Here is a 12,455-nt window from a genome sequence, read left to right on the forward strand (position 1 = left end):
ATAGGTAGATAGATGCACGATGCATTGCTGTTGGTACTAGTCTTTAGTTAATATTTAAAAAATGAAGCATTTCAAATTAAATTCAGTCTTGAAATCTCATGACTCATGAGAGTCTTTAGGGCCTTTGGAGTTTTCTTGATCCTTCCACCACCTCTCTGCTTTAGGGAACCGAGCGTGGTTCTTCAACGGCATGTCTAGAAGGAACCCTTGCTGGCACCTTTATTTTTAAAAGCGCTGATTCATGCCTAATTTCCTCGAAATAAATAAATATACAGCCTTAATAACCATACCTTCAGATTTGTTTTTTAACTTCAGGGACTGCATGGAGTGAAAGTCATTGCATAAACCCGCGAAAATGTTTAAGGCAATCACTCGGCAGTTCTGCTGTTGTCTTTTCTGTAATGCAGCCATTAAAGGTAATTGGCCCTTTAGAGTTTGGGCTGCACTATTGCGCAGTCACACAATCTATCACACCGACTGCGGGTAGAAAAAAACACAAAAGAGCCCACTGCACAGAGACGAAGTGCTAAAACACTTCAGACAGATTGCCACTTTATAACTCTGTGCACACATTCCATTTCACAGGGTCTACAAGTTTAATCTTTTTAAGCTTTCAGAGAGAACCAAATAAAAATGGGTGAAATTGATGGCACACTTGAAAGTCCTTTTTTTTTGCAGAAAAGTCTGTTTGCCCATAACATAGCATTCTCTAGGTTACTGTGTCTTCATTCTACACTGGCTCAGATCAGTGAATGCCACACTATGCTCTTTTTCGTAAGGCTACCTACATAAAGCTGTCATAGCACACTCCCTTCTAAGTCTCTATTACTTGGGAATGACACTTTATAATATTGTTATAAATGCAATGACGGTCCATCACTTTAGTTTTAGGTCTCTTATGTCAGTGCAATGTCATATACTTCATAGAATATCTCATGTCATCTACTAGCATAAGCTTGTCATAAATACTCCAATGTGGGTTTATAACTATGTTATTCAGTGCTTATTCATGTGTTGTGTAGGACCTTTGTACAAAGCCTTCAAATAAAATTTTACTCTCTTTTTGTGGACTGAAATGTTAGTACTTTGATGCAGATCACATGAAGCCTGACTTCTATTTCACTATTTCAGTGACTGGAAAACTTTCACAATGTCTGAGTAAATATGCAAATACATTATCTGTATTACATTGATTTCCTATTTTTATTTCAATTGTAATGCGCCTTGAAAAGCAACTGTCATATTCAATGCGATAAATTAGATATATGCCTTCATATTACATGCACCTGCTTTTTTATCTTATTTTGACAGGCCTAATGCTCAAGGCAGCCACCCACACAGCACTGTCAGAACTTTCCTCTCCTGCCGTAGGTTCCTGTTACGTGTTCTTTTGGAGCAAATTCAATCTAGGAAGGGGTCCAGCCCATTTATTCCCCTATGTGTATTTTTTTTTCCCTTTGACGTGTTTGAGAGCAGCTGTCATGGAGGGTCTCTTGGCGTTAGCTCATCTGTCATGTTCAGACAGAAGCTTGCTCATCACTTGTCATTTATATCATGGCACTTTTCTATGGGGACTTTGTCTTTGTCGTACATGGCAAAATTGATTTTGACCAGAAGGCTCCTTTAGATTTCAGGTGTCCCTCCGGTGAGCCGTTCCCATTTCAAATTCCCGTGTAGCCCTGTATTTGAACATGCCTGGCTATAAGTAGTTGTCTGTCAGAATGCGTGACTAGGAGAGAGAACAGTGAACAGTTGGCCATGTGAGGGGGCAATGGGTCTATCGCTGGGTCAGATCAAAAACAAATTGTACAGGTTCATGTCAAGCAGGTAAAAAATGTGAGCAAAAGAAAAAGTGCATAGGTACTTTTACATGAGTTTATATCTATCTATATATATATATATATATATATATATATAATGGTAACTTTACAGGAGAAGGAAAAACCTACTTTACCTTTAATGTAAGTCAATGAAACCAGAGTAATAAGTGAGCATGTTCCATTTCTTGATGAAGAAACACAGAAGAACTTTCATTTCATGGCAAAATCACAGCATTCTCTAAACATAATAACACCTCTTCAATGATCTTGTCAGTGTTCATTAGCACCATGACAGCCGTATTTAGAACTGAGCTGTTGATACAATGAATTACTCATGCAGACAATTACATGACAATGTATAATACAATTACAAAACTTCAGCGTGTCCACAGCTGCAGAAAATACAAGGGGATATATTTGCTGTGGATCTGTCCAAAGAAGCCACTTATTCAGAAGAAAATCAACAGGAGAGACACTTTTATAGTAAATCACTCCTTTAGGAAATCTTATCAATTATCTGTCCACAACATACAAATCATCCCTATAATGCACCCATTATGTTCACTATGTTTTGTATCAAATATATAAGCATTTATAAAAGTAGTGGGGGCATGAAGATTGTTGGGGCATTTAATGAACCCCTGACAGGCTGGGCCTGTGCACTTATAATGGATTAGCTAAGTGTATGTCCCACAGTGTTAGTGATGTTTTAATATTCTTCTTTGAAAATATTGGGGAAGAACATTAATATTGCAAGAACACTGGCAACTGCTTGTCCTGAAAAGATATGATACTTATCTGCAAAATTACAGTCTTATTGATTTTTGGTGTGTTTGAAAAAATACATCTGCATTCACAGGAAGACAAAAACATGGACCTGAATTTCCTAAAGTAATAAATATATTCTTAAGACAATCTTCCCATACCACCAATATTTTCACAGTTCATACATTGTACACTAATACTGTCCTTTAATATAGCTATAACTGAAATGCGCTGCTTTTAACTCTCCACTTTATTAGGTACACCTTGCTAGTAAAAGGTTGGACCCCCTTTTGCCTTCAGAACTGCCTTAATTCTTCTTGGCACACTTTCAACAAGGTGTTGGAAACGTTCCTCAGAGATTTTGGTTGGTTATTTGAGTTACTGTTCCCTTTCTATCATCTCGAACCAGTCTGCCCATTCTCCTATGACCTCTAACATCAAGAAGACATTTTCGTCCACACAACTGCCGCTCACTGGATATTTTCTCTTTTTCGGACCATTCTCTGTAAACCCTAGAGATGGTTGTGTGTGAAAATCCCAGTAGATCAGCAGTTTCTGAAATACTCAGACCAGCCCGTCTGACACCAACAACCATGCCACGTTCAAAGTCACTTAAATCCCCTTTCTTCCCCATTCTGATGCTCGGTCTGCACTTCAGCAAGTTGTCTTGACCACCTCTACATGCCTAAATGCACTGAGTTGCGGCCATGTGATTGGCTGATCAGCTATTTGTGTTAACAAGCAACAGGTGTACCTAATAAAGTGGCTCATATATATGTATATGAGCTAATTTGAGCAAATAAGACAATTACTTATTGCAGTACTTATTAACCCCACAAAAGAATGTAATTACTCACAATTAATCATTTGAACATTTGACAACTGTGTACAGTCATATGCAAAAGTTTGGGTGCTCTGGTCAAATTGTATGTTTTTGTAATTTCTCTACAGAGAACAGATTTCTGATTAAAGATTAAGTGACCCTTATTAGTCCCACAATGGGGAAATTTCACCTCCACAATTTAACACATCCATGCAGTGATAACACCACATACACACAATTGAAGACACACAGTAGGGGGCAGTGAGCACACTTGCCCGGAGCGGTGGGAAGCCCTATCCACAGTGCCCGGGGAGCAGTTGGGAGTTAGGTGCCTTGCTCAAGGGTACCTCAGTCATGTACTGTCAGGTCAGGGGATCAAACCGGCGACCAAGGCTGGTTCTCTAACCTCCAGCCCACAACTTCTGCTCTTTTTAAGCATAATTACTGCTAATTTACTAAATTGAACATATTGGGAAATATGTTAAAATTGTTGCAGGCATGACATTGTACCTATAGAAGAACACTCTGTGTTAGTATATAGAACCCGTTCTATGTAGAACCATATACAACGCATTCTGCATGAATCTGAAGAACCAATTTCACCATGCACAGAATGCTTTAAGCATGCAAATGGTTCCTTAAGTGATCATGGTTCTTATAAAACTGCTCTCTATACTAAAGAACCACCTTGTTTGAGTTTAATTTCTATTAAAATGCAAGTAGATTATCTCACATCTAGTCTCAGTAGCTCATTTAGCTATTTTAGTGGTGCATGAGAACACAATTGAAGTTGATTTTGGGTACTTGCTTGTGTAAATGTTAGTGTTTCTTTGAAGGGGAACATAATGTCAGTGATGTTTGGATACAGCTTTTGTTGTGAGAACTCAGCTGTATCTGGCTGGTTTTAAGATTGGAAGGATAGAAGTTAAAACACTGTACACTATACCAGCAATACCACACAGAGCAATGCACTAACACGCATCCACTCTCACACCCTTTTTTTTTGAGCTGATAGATTCATTTTAGAAAATGATGCCGTGGCTGATGGATGTTTTGGATGGATGCTTGCAGGCTCGTTGGCCAGAAAACAGAACTCTTCAGGCTGGGCCTGGGCCCCTCTTCAGTCAGGAGATCGGCTGATTGGAAAATGGCCCACTCTTCTGCTATCAGCCCTCGCAGCCTCTTACAGGGCTGTTCAGCAGATGAGGCCCCCACCATCACCTCTCATGTGTGACTCCAATCATAAGAGCCTTCCCCTCTGCTCTGGTCTTTTGGGCAGGGAGGGGAGGGGGTGTCAGTCCAATTGCTCAGAAGTACCTACGCATCACTTTTTTGGGGGGCCAGCTTTGCTTGTTCCTGGCTCTAAAAGTGTGTGGTAACTCTGAGCTAGTCTGAAATAGAGATGTCCAGATGGAAGCCAACTGGCAGAAATATTTGTTGTATTCATAGGCATAATTATTTTAGAGATGTTTTGTTAAATAGTCTACTTTGGCATGAAAATAAAGGTGCTGGAAGGGTTTTTTGGAGCGAGGCCACAGAGGAACCTCTTTGAGTCCACAAAAACCTTTCAGTTGATGGGTCACTAAAAAAGTGTTTCTGTAAATTAGATGCGCATGGGTGAAATACCTCTTAAACCTTCAAGGAATTTAAAGTTTTTGTTGCGAGTTGCCCACACATTATGTCTTGGGCAGCCAAAGTGCAGTGCTTGAGATGGGCTGAGGGCCAAGAAACAAAACAGTATACAAATAAAGAAGGTTTCCGAGTTAAATGTGTGTTTTATAAGATTATACTTTATTTTGCCACTGAGATTCTTTAGAAATAATTTTCATAAGTTGAATAAATAGTAGTTTTACTATGTTTTTCTTTTGTTTTGTTTTTTTGCCAGCAACCGCTATATAAGCATGTATGAAAAGTAAAGGTTTTAGCAGGGCATGATGATTGATTGGTGGGGTATTGCTCCACTAAATGACCCTCTGACATCTAGCTTACATGCTAATAAAGCATGAAGCAAACTAAGTATAGGTCCTACAGTTCAATATGTTAGTAACCTATGTAACTTAAATATCTAACCGAAAATAATTGAGAAACAATGTTAACGTTGCAGCATTTTGTACACATGTACCTACAATGAAATGCACCGCATGTAAGTGATGAAAAGAAGGCCACACTTTGGGCAGCCCTATTCTATTCCAATTAAAGTTTTCCTGAAAACTATAGATCCAAGCCAAAGAACCATTCAGCAACCTATGTTTTATGAATTGATTCATATCCTACATTTGGTCCACACATACATATTACATTTTAAGTTTGAGGTAAGTTTGGAGTCCATGAGGCTTTATTGTTTCGTTAAGCTCTTGCGCTGAAACTGATGAGTTATTTCCTCTCATTATTCATCTGATTCTGCACTAAACAGGGCAGCAGATTCTGTGGGATGTAGGAACACCACATTTGGTGGAAAAGTGCCACACCCTCCCCTCCCACACACAAACATCCACACTCAGGCAAATTAATTGGATTGCTTGGCCCGATTGTAGTACAGCATTTTGGCCCATATCTCTTGGACCATGAGTCACAGATTTAAAATTCTTTTTCTCCACAGAATCCATTGCTTAAAAGCCTTGAGGACCATGCTCTACTACCATAATGATATTCCAGACAGCTAATATGCATAATATGTGAAACCTACTAATGTACAGTAGTCCTAAGCCACTACACTGATAGCGTTCTCAAACGAATTGGCTTCTGAGCTCCAATGATTTTTCTAAATTTCCACATTTCTGCAGAATTGATCACAGTGGTGGTGATCGGAACCAGACATTTGAAAAGCTTAGAGCCTTTAAAAATCTCCTCAGAGAAAGTTATTACAAAAAAATGGTTGCAAATATGCTGCTTAATGCCTGAGACATGGTTTCATAACACTTTTGTGATAGATTTTAGAATAAAGTGTATTTGTTAAAACAGAGGGTGGAGAGGTACATGCAAGGAATTTACTGCCACCCACCAATATTTTACCATTATGAGATTTTCGTTGGTGGTTTCAGATAGTAAATTAAATGGTTAACCTCAACACTTTGTTGAGGCCATTTGAATACTGAGAACTGAGAATAGTCCTATGTTTTTCAAACAAGCTATAAATCATGAACCGTCAATGTATATTGTTTGATGTGTTCAACAAGAGTCTTTTACCTACAGGGGCATGCCATAATATTAATTACAAAGCTTGACAGAGGATGCTTGGACCCCTATGATTGCCACTTGCAGCTATGCTTTCATTCCATTTTTCTTTTTAATATTTTTTGCTTTGGGACTATGCTGTGGCACATAATATTTTGTCTCTAAAATGAAGAGTACTGCTATATTTCCTTCGGAAATATGCCCAAATAATCACTCATCTAGGTCCTCTATCCATGTATGTATCCGAAGACAGAAACGGGAAACGTGTTATTGCTGAGGAAAACTAGTCATTCATTAAAATGCCTCTTTCCACCTCAAGGGCTTTTTATTTTTACTTGTGAATATTTTCTAATTCTGACAGCTGTCAGTGGCGCGGCATATTTACTCAGCCTTGTCCATGGAAAATATAGCTGCTATCGCTGGGAGAGAATTCTGATGGAAATGAGCCAGTTTAATTGGTCCCTGTGTTATTAGCATAACAAACCTAATAATAATGAACAGGGCTAGATATTTGAGCGCCCCTTGAATTTAATAATACAAATAAGCAGCCTGCAAATTGCCATTATTGCAGTACATTTGCTTGGCCAGAGCTACTCATTATTGCAGAAAGGCAGAGATTTGAGGTCACTGGCTCATGAATGCGGGCTTAGCCCCTGTCATCACCGTTTGCCAATTACGGCTAAGTAAACAGCAGGTGGGCACAAAGCACAAAGCGATGCAAGGAGGACGGCGATATCTGTCATGAGCATCAATGAGGAAAGAAGTGTAGACATCTGGAAAAACGACTGGCTTGATTATTAACAATACAAATTCTGCTCAGATGTGAAGATCAGGGTCAAGCACAAGATACAAATAGACATCTTGGCATAATAAACACATAATGTGTTAGAAAAGGCATGAAAAATGCATCAAAATGATAATAACAATAATGTAGGATAAGTAACACATTAGCAAAACAATCTGGTGTCTCTTCTCAACTGATAGTGCAAAGCTGATTTGTACAACTTCAACCTCTGATGTGTAGAACCTACAGTGCTTTGCATCACTTTTAGAGAAAGCTAAGTCAATTGAGCTGATCCAGGCAGTAATTCTCAGTGTGAACGGAGCTGGTGGTTTGCTAATGAGCTTTGGCACTGAAGGAGAATGCTGATGCCAGTGCAATATTAAGCATGGCATCTTGCTCACGGTCAAACAGAACTTTACACGGTATTTGTAGCTGCAGGCAGATGGCCGCAGAATTCTCGACTTCAACCACAGATATGGAGAGATTAAAATAAAAGTATGCTGGGTGGAGAACGGCTGTGATAGCCAATGGCGTGTCACTGACACAAAAGCCGGCAAAAGAGGACATGCATAATGAAACATAGGCTTGTGTCCATAGTAATGTTAGATCATTTGTATATAACCAGACTGCCCATTTCGGTGACTAATTAATATGCATAATGAAACATAGGCTTGCATTCATTTCAGTGTTGGGTCATTTGTATTGAATCACATTTGCCATTTTAGTGGCTTGTCTGAAACAATAGTCCCATAAAAGGCCATTCTTCTACAGCTGTAGTATAGATAACTGCATCTATATTAAAAACCACATTCCATATAAAGTTTTAAAATGTACTGTTCACTCCACAGTCCATATGGTCCATATATACAATGGTATTGTAGTCATTGTTTATCTGATTAAATTAAAGCCAATGCATTTCCCCTTCACCTTTTCAGCCTACAGTACTTTAGCTCCGCCCCTTTGCACTGAAGTTATAAGGAGTGTTTCAGCCAGCACTGCTCTCTGAATGAGGCCCAATGCAGTAAATCAGACCACATATCTTTTACATGCATCAGCCTTAAATGAGAATTCTGGAAATGTTCTATCAAAATTCTTGATTCAATGGTTAAGATGTAAACCAAGATTTTTCAAGAATGGTAAATTTCACATTTATTGTTTTCACATGCAGAAATTTAGCACAATTGATGGAATCCCCTTTACAGCAAAACAAACAAACAAGCAAACAAATACATGAATGCTTTCATTTCGAAGAGATCATTAGAGGTTGGAAAATGGTACATTATGGCACATAAAGCCACATAAATATCATATCATATGTAGGATGCAGCCCCTTTCAAATTTCTTTATAAAAAAATACAAATTATTATAATAATACGGAGTATTAAATAACACCTTATTAACTACTGTTGTATTCAAAAGACAAAAAATTAAATATGACTTTTTTTCTGCAGAATTTAGTATACAATTTCTATCTGTTTGTTGAGTTTAACAGACTGTAAAAAACTGAAAATAGAATATAAAATGTGCCTTTTTTGTTATTATTTTGGTACAAATAAGCAGTAATTAGGCATCATTCTGTACAGGATGTGTCAACTTATTTTCAATTTTCAACAAAACAAAATATACAATTTTAGTAGAGGCTCTTTTGCACACAACTGTACACTCCTGTGCAAAAACTGGCAAGGCATTATAGAAACAGATGAAGTATCTTAGTATGGTGCAGTTTTTACCTTTGATTTCTTTAAATGTTGAAGCCTTGTAAGTAAACTTGCAGCCTTTTACAGAAAACAAAGCCAGCATTGTTCCAGCCAGCACTGAGGGTTCCAAACAGTTGAAAAGCGTAAACTTTTTTTTTTCAAATTGTTTGATGTGAGACCAGATGTTCTCACTCTGACCAAGCCAAGACCAAAAGTAAAAACCATTATATTTTGGACTTGGTCCATTTTTCATTTGCACAGGAGCATACAGTCAGAAGATATTAGATCAAGTCATGGTAGTTTGATAGCATGGCTGAACAAAGTCGACAGGTTAGAATTCCGTTCTTTTCTCAGTAAATGCTACGAGGAGGATTCTGTAAGCTCTGCAAACTGTAATCAACTTTCATCTGTCATAATTGCTGTAATTGTGCTGGGCTGGATCACTGCGTTAGCATCCTCACAATGGGGAAACGAACTCTTGCGCCGAGTGGTCTCTCCATTTGGGCCTTTCATCCATCAGCCCTCGCCTGGGCCACAGAGGACATTAGAGATGTTATCAGAAATTACCCTTTTATTAAAAAAAAGGCGACGTGTTGCCGCATCCTATTGTCATTGTGAAATTGGAGCGAGTGAGCATAGCGGTAGCTTAATAGGCCTGAAGAGAAAATGGCATCATCTGTCCAAATCAAGCTTTTCATTTGTTGATACAGAGGTCATATTCAGCCCCTAAATAGACATCTTATCTCCCCAGCATCACTAACTCCAGGAATGGATGTTGGATGTTTTCAGTTTTCTTGTTTTCATTGGGGCCCAGTTCCACCATTATGGATGTCATATTTAACTGAGCAAGCATGAATGGGTTTATTTGAAATCACTGATAAGTCTAGCACTCGTCGAGACATTAGCCCGATTTCATGAAAGAAAGTGTAAAAAGTGCCTTGCTTCTTTTATACAGAGCCCCTGAAGGGACGAGGTGTATTTTTTTTTTGGTAAAAATCTACTATCCTATCTACTATACTATCAAGTGAGCACCAGATATTATGTGGTGAGTACCAAACACTATGTGGTGAGCACCTGATACTATCAGGTGAGCTTCCAATGCAATCGAGTGCCAGATATTATGTGGTGAGCACTAAATCCTATGTAGTGAGCACCCAATACTGCCAAGTGAGCACCAGATACTACGTGGTAAGCACACAATAATATCAAGTGAGCACCAACTACTATGTGACCAGCACTAGTTACTATGTGGTAAGCACCTGATACTATCAAGAAAAAAATGTATGTGTATATATAGTTTTTTAGATAGTATATGGTGTGCACCAGATTTTTCCCTAAAAATATATGCCATGTCCCTTCTACCTAAAAAGACTTTGAACCAATAAAACTAATAATGTTCATGTTTTAAACCTTCTTTTGCCAGTTTATACACTCCGTTTATTGAAAATAGCTGCAAAAACGGCTTCATTGTTTTGTGATGTCACAAAAACAATGCATTTATTTGCATACTGTCAAAGACTTCAGACCCTTCAATTTCCAGTTACTCCAGGGCCGAGACCTCAACATCACTGAATGTGTTTATGATTACTTGGATTGTGAGAAGCAGAAAATGCAGCCAACTTCTAAGGCTGGTCTTTGGAGGTGCGCATAAATATCCCTGGATATCTTTTAAGAGTGTCCCAAAAAGGATGAAAGCTGTAATAATGGCAAAGCTGGACATTAATATACTTAATATCATATTTAGTCGTTGAGTCGTTTTTTTTGCCTGGCAACGGAAAATGACTTGTACTTTATGACCATTTTGAGTGGAAATTGATCAATTGAACAGTGTTCTCTGATTTCAGCACAGCACTGTGCAGCCACTGATTCTCTCAGTGTAGCTCCGCCCATTGGCACTGAAGCTATAAGGAGTGTTTCATTCAAGACATTGCTGCATTTTTCAGTTTAGTACGTGATTCGGTTTGCTGGCATTGAACAACCAGCAGTTCTGACGCCAAATGGTGATGCGTTTAATTCATGACAGCACTTCTGCTATGATTGCACCAAGCAAATTAGAGTGCTACCAGTGGGAAATCAACAACTTCCACAAAGATTATGATCACGCATATGTCCCTGATAAAGAAAAGCTCCTTAAACCACACCACAGCAGTCCTCCAAATCCAAACGAGCAGCAAATATTCTCCCCATTGTCTATCCGTCTCCTGCATACACACACACCTGCTGTTAGACTTGAATAATGTCTTCAGCTAGCCGCCCCCACCTAGCCTCCCACTCCATTACTTATAATATGATATGGATCTGAGAGAGAGCGTAGGATAATGCTTGTGTGCTGGAGGGCCCTTTCAGGAGAGGTGATACATTTCAATAAATCCATATACCACGAAGTGAGTCAAGCACTTTCCTTTCTACGTGTGCCTCACACTTTTTCCCTCCAACACCTGCAAAGTTTCACTTCTTCGTTTAATATCCTCCTTTTCTCTTCCTGCTCATTCTCTGTACTTTGGGTACTTTGAGACATTTCACTTTGACACCAAAAAGCAGAACTTTGGGTATTTGATGGGTGAGTAATAGATAACAGAATAATAGAAGAAATTACATAATAGCACAATAGCACTTAAATATGCTTGAGGCTTAGGTGTTAAAGCTTCAAGTCCTTGGTCTTTGTAAATTTGCTGCGAACTTCATCAGATTCGCAGCTCGTTTTCAGATCCAAATTTATTCACCTTCACTTCTAGCTTCTCTTCGCAGGTCCCTCGATGGCTCCTCTATAAACACATGCTTACCAAGGCAAATGAAAAAAGCATAAAAAAAAAAAAGAGAGTTCTTGCAGCCAAAAAGCTCACAGGGCCTTGGGCTCTTCCATTTGATTAGCCTCTCTGCGGAGATGGAAAGGCCACTGAGGCTTTCGTGTTGAGAGGAGAGGCTTTTACCTTATCTCCATGTAGCATTTAAACACCCAGCCATGACTCATTTATACAGCAGTGCCAGCCAAAGATCACCACTATGAAAAACTCGGGGAAAAAAAGAAACAAAACACAAAAAAACGTCCACTGTCTTGAAATCTCCGCTAAAACTGAAATCAATCTTTTTCCAAAAGGACCTCCGCAGAGATTAGCCCATAATTCTCTCTTTTTAGATGACTCTGAAGAACCTTGCTGTGCCGTTTTTCCATCTGCCAATGTAGCAGCTGCATGGGATCTGCTCTTGCTGCTTCCGAGTGCGTAATCTCCGGCTTCGCCAGATTTACTCACCATTGTCCCCACTGAGCGAGCTGGCCAAAAAGTAAAAGATTTTTTTTTTTTATTTGAAAAGTTTTTAACCTTTAGAAGTCATAGTTAGTGCCAGCAGGAACAAATACATGGCCTAATTCTCTGTTAATTATTTTTCCCTCC

The sequence above is a fragment of the Pygocentrus nattereri genome, chromosome 21 (genome assembly GCF_015220715.1).
Source record: "Pygocentrus nattereri isolate fPygNat1 chromosome 21, fPygNat1.pri, whole genome shotgun sequence".
In the NCBI taxonomy this organism is placed as follows: domain Eukaryota; kingdom Metazoa; phylum Chordata; class Actinopteri; order Characiformes; family Serrasalmidae; genus Pygocentrus; species Pygocentrus nattereri.